Raw genomic sequence first — 13,054 nt, 5'->3', positions numbered from 1 at the left:
GGAACGCCGACCCCCGGCCCCCGCCCGCCATGAGGCCCGCCGCCGGGAGGGGGGGGGAGGGGGGGCGCGGTCCCTCCCCGCCCCATTGGCGCAGGGCGCCCGCCGCAGCCCCCCCCGACTCACGCGCTGCTGTGCAGCTCCTCACGTACTCACCGCCGCGCGCCCCCGCCGGGGCGCAGAGCCGCGAGCGCGCTGACGGGCAGCCCGCGCCGCCTATCGGAGCCTGGCTTACTCCTCTCTCGCCCAATAGCAGCTGAGCGCGAGGCGCCGTCTCCCAACGGCCGCGTCCGATTGGCGGAAAGCGACAGAGGGCTGTTAGAGCGACCGGCTGCCCCGCCTGTTGATGGGCGGGCCTTTACCCCTCGCAACTCGCCAATCAACGGTTACTCTCGTCTTGTTGTTCAGTGACCGGCTCCGCCATGGGCAGAAAACGCCGCCTCTCACCGGCGGGGCGCCCAATGGCCTCGAAGGCGGTGCCGACCGCAGCCAACGAGCGGGCCGAGGAGGCGGGCGGCAGGTGCTGCCCGCGGGGTGCTGAGCTCTCCTCACCGCCCCCCTTCCGCTCTCCCCCCGTCACCGGGCCGCTCGGCTCTCCGCTGACCGGTAGCCCGGGGCCGCCGCCGCCGCCGCTGCTGAGGGGGACCGCCGGCGGGCTCAGGTACGGCGGGGGGGGCCGGTGCCTGCCTCCCCTTCTCCCCCCACCCGTTCCCTTCTCTCGCTCCCCGCCGGGGCCTGCCGCCGCCTGCGGATCCGCCCCCGGGACCGCGGCGAAACACCCCCCCCCCCCCCTCCCCGCCTCCCTTCCCGGGTCGCCGGGCTCCGTCCCGCCGGCCTCACCCCTCCCTTCTCCTCAGCGGCGGGCACCGGTTTTACCGCTGTCTTCCGGACGGCGGCCCTCCTCCGGCCCGGCCCGGCCCTTGGCCGCACAGGCCGGTTCCCCCCGGGGCCGGCCCGGCACCGGGGGGAACCGGCCTGTGCGGCCAGGGGCCGGGCCGGGCCCGTTGCGGCCCGCTCCTCCCGGTTCCACCGACCGCTTTGTGCAGTAGAAGCCCCCCCCACTCCCGGTGCTTCAGGCCCGGTGTCCGCGGAAGGCTCGAAGCGCGGGGGCTCGGTGCGGACCCGGGGAGAGGCTCCTTCCCCCTCCCCGGAGGTACCGGCAGGTCCGGCTGCGGGGAAACCGGTGGGGAGAACGTGACAGCGGCCAAATTCCACCCCCCCCCCCCCCCAAGACTGTCAAAGTCAAGGCCCAAACCTGAGCTTTTTTCCCTTTTTTTTATTGTGGTGTTAAGCCCGACGTGGGTAGAAACAGCCGGGGCTCTGGGCGGGGGTCTTCCCTCTCCCCCCTGGCCGAGCAGCCTTGGGTGCAAACGTTACAGCTCAAAAAGTGAGGTGACTGGCTCCGAAACGGTTGTGGTCCGCGGGGATGGGCTGTGGGGACTCGCCCTGGGTTGTGGCTGCTCGGTTTGCCCCCTTTTTTTTAAAAAGAAATAAACAGAAGATGCGTTGGGCTCTGCTGGGACGCGGTGGGTGGCGGGAGGGGAAGCTGCTGAGTAAGCCCTGCACCCAAAGGTGGCACTTGGCTTTCCTTTAGAGTTGGCTTTCGTTCTGGTTTTTGAAGATGGTGTCAGTGGCTGCGCAGGGGCTCGGTGTGTTGCATTGAGTCTGGTTTGGACCCCTCCGCTTTGAAGAGTTGGAGTCGCGGGTTAGCTTTACGCGCGTTCTGTAACTTTTAGGCTGCCTGACGGAAGGTGCTGGGGAGGATGGGTGCTGTGCGGGGGCGCGGGCTGGGTTTGTGTTGCTGTTAAGGCCTGGAATGTTGGAGTTGTGCTGTGGGACTCGGTTGTCTTTGTGCTGGGGCAGTGTCAATACAAAATCGTGGTGTGTCAAGCTGGACCTTTCCAAAGTTAAGTTCCCTGTAACCAAAAGGAATCAATTTTAAGGAGCTCTGTTCATCAGAAACCTAATAGCGGTTATTTTCCTCTCTTCACGCACAAGAAGTCACTTCTTTCTTATGAACTTTTCCTTTTTACTGTTCCATTTCCTCTTCCTGTTTTGTTAAAATTCACATAATCACGCAAAATCAAAGACTAGAATTTAAAACTTACAGTTACATTTCAGCAATTACGGAAAAGAACCGTTGGAGTACGTAGGGGTAATTGCTTCTTGACAGTAAGTTCCTAATTCTTGGGTTCCCCTGTAATAAGTGGAGGAAGCCGAGGCAGGTAGCCTGACTCCTCCAGCGCCGAGAGGGACCGGCGGCTGCTCCTGTCTCGCTGGTGGTAGGAGTTACTCCTGTGCAAAGCACACGTAGGTGGAGGTACCTGCTTCCTTGTTACAGAGCTGCTGTTTGCATGCGAGACGCTTGCTGAAACATCTTTTGACAGGAAAATGCTGTCCAACGCTCAGTAATGCGCTCTTTCTCCTTTTATTTGCTCCTTGGAAAGAGGCAATTCCCTGAACCGATCCAGGGGGACCAGGGTGTGTATGGGCTTGCACATCGGGCGCTTGCTTCCTCTGTGCGTTAGAACGTACAGGCGAAATACAAGTACCCAGGTCCGACATCCAAAGCGTGACTTCAGGGTGAATGTGGGCCTTTGGAAGTAACGCCTTACGTGGGTGGGAGGTTTCAGCAGCTTTTGGTGATCGCGAAATGCACTTTTAGGGAGAATCCCACCTGTTTCCTCTGGATAATGCTGGGTCTGAGGCAAACACGGCGCTCGGAAGTACTGCCCGCCCCGTTAACCAGCGCTGCTGGAGCAAAATGAAGTGACAACTATTTCGAAGGGTGCCATCAACTCCTATCACTTAACAGATAACATAGATTGTTTTACGGATCTGTGGGCACTGGGCCTTTTAAATTATCAAAAATACAGGCAACTTCTGAGAACTTTGAGCTATTTCCATATAAGAGGTCTCAAGAAGAAATTTTATATGAGTTGGGAAAACCAGTTTGTCCAGACGCGCTGGGTAAGCGTGCTAGCTGTATGGGGTTTTTTGGTACATTTGTCAGGAGTTATGTATTCTTACTTTCTGTTTGAATGTCCAGCTGTAATACAATAAACAATGCGTTGGCGTTCAGGTAGCTGTAATTAGCCTTCCAAGTTTCCATCTAATTTCAATGAATAGGGAAGTTCACACATAAGTAGAAATAATAGTGGTGTCTTGCTGCAGGCGGAGACAGCCCTGCGTCGGTTAACACGTTGCGAAAATCTCTTTGCAGTCCTAAGAATTAGAAGCTTTATTTCCGTTTAATGAATTTCGGGCAATATAGAAGAACTGCGGACCGGTGAATTTTCCACCCTTTCTCCCTCGCTTTTGAATGTTTTGCCGTGTGCCGTTAAAAAGGCTCTGCAATGCCCGTGTCTGTCTGTCCGTTTGTTGTCTGCCTGCGCTATAGGCAGCGTGCGATATAGCATCTGTTAATATCAAAGATGGATGACAGCTAAATATGTCACTGCAAGTGAGGGATTTGCTGACTGTATTTGGGTGCCATCAGGATTCTCTGTGGCTGTGCAAGGCACTGTTTGGAGTAGTTATTTGCCATCTATTTAAGAATCAAAAGAGGGTTTGTCCATTCGGTGCACTAGGAGGCTGAAATCCTGGAGTGTTGCGAAATACTGGCAGAAATGTTGTCGTTGTGCACAGGTTTAGTGATGTTAATGTTGTGTTAGCGTTCTCACTAGAACAGCATTGTGGGATGGGAAAGGTATTTTTCCATTTTCAGTATGCTGATGATTACTTAGTAAGATTTTTTTTTAAAGTCTTTGATTTGGACCAAATATGTTCTGTCTTGTCACAGCTTATGGATATAGCCACTTAGTGCCATGGCTTAATTAAGGTACTTACTTTCATTTATATGTTCGTAAATTATTCTTTTTTACAAATTAAGTAGTTCTTCAATTATTTTTTTGCTGGATGGCTGCTAACACAGGAGAACGCATTTATATTCTCTTGTGATATTTTTCTGCGTAGAAGATCCTGGCTCAGTCTGTGTGTGCCTCAGTCATGGCAGAAACAACCTGTAACTTAGCTTTTTCTTTTTGTTTTTTTTCTGTGCTGTTTTAGAAGGCTCGTGAACAAGCCACAATTCCTGATTTCTTTGAAAATACAGGATTGGTCTTTTGTTTCCTAAACTACGTGTTAGAAATACTGTATGTGATGGAATGTGGCCTAAGAAGACAGTGTTGGAAGTTGGTGGTGTGTTGAGGTGGCTTCCTGAGGAGTTCTGATATTCCTGCACAATTTCTGATATGCATTCAGAGCAGCGGGAAGGATTTTGGTGAGCTTCTGTGGGATTTTTTGTTGTAGATAAGAAGTTTACATGACGTTTGCCGTATTTGTTCTCAGTTCTGTGTTGGCAAAACAAGCAGCGCAGCTTTGGCTGTGGTGTGCGCGTTGAGGTTTGGAGCTGGAGCTGCCAGAGAGAACGGGTAAAAGTGAGCTGGGAGAGATTGAAATTGTCTGACGCTACCTTGAAGCTGATGTGAAACTGGCTTGGTTTTTTCCCAGGTTTTGCTTGAATTTAGGTTTTAAATTGTCACTCCTTTCAGCTGTAGTTTTGGTTAGGAAGTGTGAGGAGATGGATGTGAAACGAGAGGCGAAATGCCTGACAGAAGACTGTGGGGTTCCCCCCGCTCCTCTCTGAAGATGAGGTTTTGAAGTCAGTGAGGGCAGGAATTCCTGCCAGAGCCCACTTCGGGGGCTGTGTGAGTTATGTTACGCCTCTTGGTCCTGTTCTTCTGCCTCTCGCTCCGTCCCTTCCCGAGTAGATAATGTCCTGGCAATGCAACCGCTCTTAAGCCTGGAATCTGGGTCAGTGTGTCACACCCACGCTAGGCAGGACCTAAAGCACCTTGCGCGAAAAACGCAACCAAGATTTTGATTTTTACATTGGCAAGATAGACAAAAGCGCTGAAAACAATGACATTTGTTGGAATTCTGTCTTAGAAAAATCGGAAGCAAGCTAGAGAAGAAGCTGAGCAAATTGCTGAGAATGTTGCTGCAGGCTTGTAGGTCTGGCGGGTTTGCCGAGGAAGGGCTGTTGGGAATTAGTCCTCATTAAGGTATTGATCTGATATAGGAATTACCTTTTTGTACAAAGCAGCGCAGTAATCAAGTTTTCTGAAACACATATGATTTCTGATAAGAGTAATAGCCCGTGGGTTACTTTACAGCATTTTAAGGTTGCAGCACTGCTGCCTTGGATCCGGGTGTCATGGGTTGAGACTTTGAATTCTTGTTCAGACTGAAGAGGAATACATAAAATAGAGGTACTTTTTTTCTTTCCCCCCTCAGCAGCTCCAGGTCTGGGCAGGAGGCTTCTCCTTTCAGTTTGGGCTCCTAAATGCTATGATTCATATTCCAGCAGAGCAAACCCAAACCAGTTCTGTGTGCTGGTGTCAAAGATGGCAAGTCGCAGTAGAGCTGCGGAGAAGAACCAGTCCAGATGAAATGCTTTTTTTTTTTTTTTTTTCAAAAAAACACTTCTAGAGCCTTGCAGCAAAGATAATAATAGAGTAAAAAACCTGCAGAGATGACTATTGTGTCATGCAGTAAACTGAAGTTTGTACCCAGTTACGGCTCCTGTCTCAGCAGTGGTGTGCTAACTGCTCTGTGTGGTTTTAGTATGAGTTTATCTTGGCTGTTTAGTAAAACATTGAATTGAAGATTGGGTGCTGATTCTGAATTTAGTCAGCAGTAAAGATTACATGTTGACTACCTTGCTTCAGGCAGTAATGAACTGCTTTAATTCCTTACAGATTTATTGCTCTTAAGTCTAAATACTTCTGCTTTTAAATGCTGTTTGTGACTAAATAATTTTCCTGTAGTTTGAAGCAATGTGTGAGTAACTGTACACTTACATAGCTAAGAGGATGTTTTGAGGGAAAAATTTATTTTGCTGTAATGAGCTACATATGCTGCTCAATTTCAAGTGCAGGAGAATCTGGGATTCTGGAGAAGCCTTGTGGAGTGTGAAATTTAATAGGAGATACTTCTCATTTGTCAACTCCCGGGCACTGTAGATCTCCGTCTGCGTCGCTGGTGGGTACTCGCTGTGCCTGTATGGTAATGTTGGCTCTCTGTTCCTCTTCCTCAGATCTTCCCTCGGTTATGTTTACTTCAGCCTTATAAAGGATATACAAAACTCAGAGCGATTTGGAGCTTAAAAATGTAATGAATGGAATATATAAATAATTCTGGGAAAAAGTTGTGAGTTTAAAATTCTTGCTGTAATTCTACAGTCATTGAAAACTGGGTTGAACCACACCACAGCGAACTGCAAACTTACAAATTTACACTCTCTTTGTCTAAATGCTATCATCTGATTCTCGGGAATAAAGGGGAAGAGAAGAAAGTTGTATTACCTATGCTTGCAATACATACTTCTCTAAAACTAGTGATGTGGAATTGCCTGGTTTATATACAGTCTTGATGCTCTGCAGAAGTTTGTCTTTTGTTCTGCTCATAAGCTTCTGAAAGTGCCTGATCCATGAGGATCTAGGTGTAGAGTTGAGTGTAATTAGTCGGTTTACTGAGAAAGGAGGTAGATGGAAATAGAAGAGTCTGCCTGCTAAGTCCCAGCCTAATTCATCAAAAACCAACCATTTCAAATAAGCACATAAGGTTTTCATTAATATTCGCACTTGGTACTTAGTAGTCAAATAATGAGTTAGAAGTAAATTTAAAGAATTCTTTCATGAGCAGGGTTCTTGCCTTACTGTACGTGAAATGCCTCAGAAATACTGAGCGAGTTGGAACAAGAAGTTAATTCAGGCACACTTGAAATCTGTATTTGATTGGGTTTTTGTTTCATTTTGTAATTTTACAGTGTTTTCAGTTGAAGATCAGCTTATTTTTTTTCCCCTTAAACTAAACTTATTTTCATTGCAAGTTTACCAGGGACTTGAAGTAGACTTGGGCAAAATTCGGAGACTGCAAGCTTTCTTATTTCTTAATTCTGAAGGGAGCCAAGCGCAGGTACAGATCTGAGCCTGGGAATGTGGTTCCTGAGGCCGAAGGATTTCCCAGAGCCCTTCTGGCACAGAGCAGAGGGAGGCAAAAACTTGCAACCAAGGCTGTGAATCCTGATTTCTTGTGATGCCCCTTGGCTGGCTGATTGACTCTGTACAGCGTGTTTTTGTTTTTGCTGAGAAGAGCGTGCGTTACTGCAGGCCAGGGAGGCTGCTCTGCCTCCTCCCACACTCCCATCAGTCCCTGAGGATGGGCATAAAGCCAAAATGATTAGCAGTTTAATTGAGGGCAATGAGACAAATGACCAAGTTAAAGTCCTTTGTTCAGGTTTTCAGTTTTCTAAGCGCTGACAGAAGTAGCTGTGTTAACCTTTTTGCTCACACCAGTAGGGAAAACGAAGATGTCCCACCAGTGCGGTCTCACTTGGAGGAGGAGCTCTGGGTACCGTTGTCAAGTCCGGGCACCCTGAGGTAGGGATGGAATTCCAGAGAGTTGAACATTCTGCAGCCGTTTGCAGGGAGGACAGGTAGGGATGGAATTCCAGAGAGTTGAACATTCTGCAGCCGTTTGCAGGGAGGACACAGTGGTGGATGCGTGGCAGCTTGCTGCTCGGTGACGGTGAAGTAAGGCACATCGTGTTGGAGAGTGGGAACCATGTCCAGGTAAGGAGGAATTCTCAGTGTGCTGTCCAGCCTGCCCTGGAGTGAGAGTCCTAGGAGTCAAACCTCTCTTTTTTAGTTGTTAGTGAAAGGTCAGGGGAGTTTCAGTAGATGCATTGCCAAGGCCGGGCACTCTGAGGTAGGGATGGAATTCCAGAGAGTTGAACATTCTGCAGCCGTTTGCAGGGAGGACAGGTAGGGATGGAATTCCAGAGAGTTGAACATTCTGCAGCCGTTTGCAGGGAGGACACAGTGGTGGATGCGTGGCAGCTTGCTGCTCGGTGATGGTGAAGTAAGGCACGTTGTGTTGGAGAGTGGGAACCATGTCCAGGTAAGGAGGAATTCTCAGTGTGCTGTCCAGCCTGCCCTGGAGTGAGAGTACTAGGAGTCAAATCTCTCTTTTTTAGTTGTTAGTGAAAGGTCAGGGGAGTTTCAGTAGATGCATTGCCAAGGCCAGGCACTCTGAGGTAGGGATGGAATTCCAGAGAGTTGAACATTCTGCAGCCATTTGCAGGGTGGACAGGTAGGGATGGAATTCCAGAGAGTTGAACATTCTGCAGCCATTTGCAGGGAGGACAGGTAGGGGTGGAATTCCAGAGAGTTGAACATTCTTCAGCCCTTTGCAGGGAGGACACAGTGGTGGATGCGTGGCAGCTTGCTGCTCGGTGACGGTGAAGTAAGGCACATCGTGTTGGAGAGTGGGAACCATGTCCAGGTAAGGAGGAATTCTCAGTGTGCTGTCCAGCCTGCCCTGGAGTGAGAGTCCTAGGAGTCAAACCTCTCTTTTTTAGTTGTTAGTGAAAGGTCAGAGGAGTTTCAGTAGATGCATTGCCAAGGCCGGGCACTCTGAGGTAGGGATGGAATTCCAGAGAGTTGAACATTCTGCAGCCATTTGCAGGGAGGACAGGTAGGGATGGAATTCCAGAGAGTTGAACATTCTGCAGCCATTTGCAGGGAGGACACAGTGGTGGATGCGTGGCAGCTTGCTGCTTGGTGACGGTGAAGTAAGGCACGTTGTGTTGGAGAGTGGGAACCATGTCCAGGTAAGGAGGAATTCTCAGTGTGCTGTCCAGCCTGCCCTGGAGTGAGAGTCCTAGGAGTCAAACCTCTCTTTCTGTAGTTGTTAGTGAAAGGTCAGGGGAGTTTCAGTAGATGCATTGCCAAGGCCAGGCACTCTGAGGTAGGGATGGAATTCCAGAGAGTTGAACATTCTGCAGCCGTTTGCAGGGTGGACAGGTAGGGATGGAATTCCAGAGAGTTGAACATTCTGCAGCCGTTTGCAGGGAGGACAGGTAGGGATGGAATTCCAGAGAGTTGAACATTCTGCAGCTGTTTGCAGGGAGGACACAGTGGTGGATGCGTGGCAGCTTGCTGCTCGGTGACGGTGAAGTAAGGCACATCGTGTTGGACAGTGGGAACCATGTCCAGGTAAGGAGGAATTCTCAATGTGCTGTCCAGCCTGCCCTGGAGTGAGAGTCCTAGGAGTCAAACCTCTGTTTTTTAGTTGTTAGTGAAAGGTCAGGGGAGTTTCAGTAGATGCATTGCCAAGGCCAGGCACTCTGAGGTAGGGATGGAATTCCAGAGAGTTGAACATTCTGCAGCCGTTTGCAGGGTGGACAGGTAGGGATGGAATTCCAGAGAGTTGAACATTCTGCAGCCGTTTGCAGGGAGGACACAGTGGTGGATGCGTGGCAGCTTGCTGCTCGGTGACGGTGAAGTAAGGCACGTTGTGTTGGACAGTGGGAACCATGTCCAGGTAAGGAGGAGTTCTCAGTGTGCTGTCCAGCCTGCCCTGGAGTGAGAGTCCTAGGAGTCAAACCTCTCTTTCTGTAGTTGTTAGTGAAAGGTCAGGGGAGTTTCAGTAGATGCATTGCCAAGGCCAGGCACTCTGAGGTAGGAATGGAATTCCAGAGAGTTGAACATTCTGCAGCCGTTTTCAGGGTGGACAGGTAGGGATGGAATTCCAGAGAGTTGAACATTCTGCAGCCGTTTGCAGGGAGGACAGGTAGGGATGGAATTCCAGAGAGTTGAACATTCTGCAGCCATTTGCAGGGAGGACAGGTAGGGATGGAATTCTAGAGTGTTGAGCATTCTTCAGCCCTTTGCAGGGAGGACACAGTGGTGGATGCGTGGCAGCTTGCTGCTCGGTGACGGTGAAGTAAGGCACATCGTGTTGGAGAGTGGGAACCATGTCCAGGTAAGGAGGAATTCTCAGTGTGCTGTCCAGCCTGCCCTGGAGTGAGAGTCCTAGGAGTCAAACCTCTCTTTTTTAGTTGTTAGTGAAAGGTCAGGGGAGTTTCAGTAGATGCATTGCCAAGGCCGGGCACTCTGAGGTAGGGATGGAATTCCAGAGAGTTGAACATTCTGCAGCCATTTGCAGGGTGGACAGGTAGGGATGGAATTCCAGAGAGTTGAACATTCTGCAGCCGTTTTCAGGGTGGACAGGTAGGGGTGGAATTCCAGAGAGTTGAACATTCTTCAGCCCTTTGCAGGGAGGACACAGTGGTGGATGCGTGGCAGCTTGCTGCTCGGTGACGGTGAAGTAAGGCACATCGTGTTGGAGAGTGGGAACCATGTCCAGGTAAGGAGGAATTCTCAATGTGCTGTCCAGCCTGCCCTGGAGTGAGAGTCCTAGGAGTCAAACCTCTCTTTCTGTAGTTGTTAGTGAAAGGTCAGGGGAGTTTCAGTAGATGCATTGCCAAGGCCAGGCACTCTGAGGTAGGGATGGAATTCCAGAGAGTTGAACATTCTGCAGCCGTTTGCAGGGAGGACAGGTAGGGATGGAATTCCAGAGAGTTGAACATTCTGCAGCCGTTTGCAGGGAGGACACAGTGGTGGATGCGTGGCAGCTTGCTGCTCGGTGACGGTGAAGTAAGGCACGTTGTGTTGGAGAGTGGGAACCATGTCCAGGTAAGGAGGAGTTCTCAGTGTGCTGTCCAGCCTGCCCTGGAGTGAGAGTCCTAGGAGTCAAACCTCTCTTTCTGTAGTTGTTAGTGAAAGGTAAGGGGAGTTTCAGTAGATGCATTGCCAAGGCCAGGCACTCTGAGGTAGGGATGGAATTCCAGAGAGTTGAACATTCTGCAGCCATTTGCAGGGAGGACAGGTAGGGATGGAATTCTAGAGTGTTGAACATTCTTCAGCCCTTTGCAGGGAGGACACAGTCGTGGATGCGTGGCAGCTTGCTGCTCGGTGACGGTGAAGTAAGGCACATCGTGTTGGAGAGTGGGAACCATGTCCAGGTAAGGAGGAATTCTCAGTGTGCTGTCCAGCCTGCCCTGGAGTGAGAGTCCTAGGAGTCAAACCTCTCTTTTTTAGTTGTTAGTGAAAGGTCAGAGGAGTTTCAGTAGATGCATTGCCAAGGCCGGGCACTCTGAGGTAGGGATGGAATTCCAGAGAGTTGAACATTCTGCAGCCGTTTGCAGGGAGGACAGGTAGGGGTGGAATTCTAGAGTGTTGAACATTCTTCAGCCCTTTGCAGGGAGGACACAGTCGTGGATGCGTGGCAGCTTGCTGCTCGGTGACGGTGAAGTAAGGCACATCGTGTTGGAGAGTGGGAACCATGTCCAGGTAAGGAGGAATTCTCAGTGTGCTGTCCAGCCTGCCCTGGAGTGAGAGTCCTAGGAGTCAAACCTCTCTTTTTTAGTTGTTAGTGAAAGGTCAGGGGAGTTTCAGTAGATGCATTGCCAAGGCCAGGCACTCTGAGGTAGGGATGGAATTCCAGAGAGTTGAACATTCTGCAGCCGTTTGCAGGGAGGACAGGTAGGGATGGAATTCCAGAGAGTTGAACATTCTGCAGCCGTTTGCAGGGAGGACACAGTGGTGGATGCGTGGCAGCTTGCTGCTCGGTGACGGTGAAGTAAGGCACATCGTGTTGGAGAGTGGGAACCATGTCCAGGTAAGGAGGAATTCTCAGTGTGCTGTCCAGCCTGCCGTGGAGTGAGAGTCCTAGGAGTCAAACCTCTCTTTCTGTAGTTATTAGTGAAAGGTCAGGGGAGTTTCAGTAGATGCATTGCCAAGGCCAGGCACTCTGAGGTAGGGATGGAATTCCAGAGAGTTGAACATTCTGCAGCCGTTTTCAGGGTGGACAGGTAGGGATGGAATTCCAGAGAGTTGAACATTCTGCAGCCGTTTGCAGGGAGGACAGGTAGGGATGGAATTCCAGAGAGTTGAACATTCTGCAGCCGTTTGCAGGGAGGACACAGTGGTGGATGCGTGGCAGCTTGCTGCTCGGTGACGGTGAAGTAAGGCACATCGTGTTGGAGAGTGGGAACCATGTCCAGGTAAGGAGGAATTCTCAGTGTGCTGTCCAGCCTGCCCTGGAGTGAGAGTCCTAGGAGTCAAACCTCTCTTTTTTAGTTGTTAGTGAAAGGTCAGAGGAGTTTCAGTAGATGCATTGCCAAGGCCGGGCACTCTGAGGTAGGGATGGAATTCCAGAGAGTTGAACATTCTGCAGCCGTTTGCAGGGAGGACAGGTAGGGATGGAATTCCAGAGAGTTGAACATTCTGCAGCCGTTTGCAGGGAGGACACAGTGGTGGATGCGTGGCAGCTTGCTGCTTGGTGACGGTGAAGTAAGGCACGTTGTGTTGGAGAGTGGGAACCATGTCCAGGTAAGGAGGAATTCTCAATGTGCTGTCCAGCCTGCCCTGGAGTGAGAGTCCTAGGAGTCAAACCTCTCTTTCTGTAGTTATTAGTGAAAGGTCAGGGGAGTTTCAGTAGATGCATTGCCAAGGCCAGGCACTCTGAGGTAGGGATGGAATTCCAGAGAGTTGAACATTCTGCAGCCCTTTTCAGGGTGGACAGGTAGGGATGGAATTCCAGAGAGTTGAACATTCTGCAGCCCTTTGCAGGGAGGACAGGTAGGGATGGAATTCCAGAGAGTTGAACATTCTGCAGCCATTTGCAGGGAGGACAGGTAGGGATGGAATTCTAGAGTGTTGAGCATTCTTCAGCCCTTTGCAGGGAGGACACAGTGGTGGATGCGTGGCAGCTTGCTGCTCGGTGACGGTGAAGTAAGGCACGTCGTGTTGGAGAGTGGGAACCATGTCCAGGTAAGGAGGAATTCTCAGTGTGCTGTCCAGCCTGCCCTGGAGTGAGAGTCCTAGGAGTCAAACCTCTCTTTTTTAGTTGTTAGTGAAAGGTCAGGGGAGTTTCAGTAGATGCATTGCCAAGGCCGGGCACTCTGAGGTAGGGATGGAATTCCAGAGAGTTGAACATTCTGCAGCCATTTGCAGGGTGGACAGGTAGGGATGGAATTCCAGAGAGTTGAACATTCTGCAGCCGTTTTCAGGGTGGACAGGTAGGGGTGGAATTCCAGAGAGTTGAACATTCTTCAGCCCTTTGCAGGGAGGACACAGTGGTGGATGCGTGGCAGCTTGCTGCTCGGTGACGGTGAAGTAAGGCACATCGTGTTGGAGAGTGGGAA

The 13,054-nt window shown here is 50.6% G+C and overlaps 1 protein-coding gene across 3 annotated transcripts in view; it reads left to right on the top strand.

Moving 5' to 3' along the window:
• The first annotated feature begins 531 nt into the window (after positions 1-531).
• The window catches only part of KDM4B (lysine demethylase 4B), a 98,031-nt gene continuing 85,508 nt past the window's right edge, over positions 532-13,054 (top strand). For all 3 annotated transcript variants that reach the window (XM_075444181.1, XM_075444180.1, XM_075444179.1), the window contains exon 1: positions 532-658. The gene's annotated coding sequence lies outside the window, so the exon portion shown is untranslated. The remainder of the gene's footprint in view (positions 659-13,054) is intronic.

This window comes from Opisthocomus hoazin, chromosome 27, assembly GCF_030867145.1.
Source record: "Opisthocomus hoazin isolate bOpiHoa1 chromosome 27, bOpiHoa1.hap1, whole genome shotgun sequence".
NCBI classification, from domain to species: Eukaryota; Metazoa; Chordata; class Aves; order Opisthocomiformes; family Opisthocomidae; genus Opisthocomus; species Opisthocomus hoazin.
Note: the sequence above shows the minus strand (reverse complement) of the source record. Positions and strands in the feature narration are given on the sequence as shown.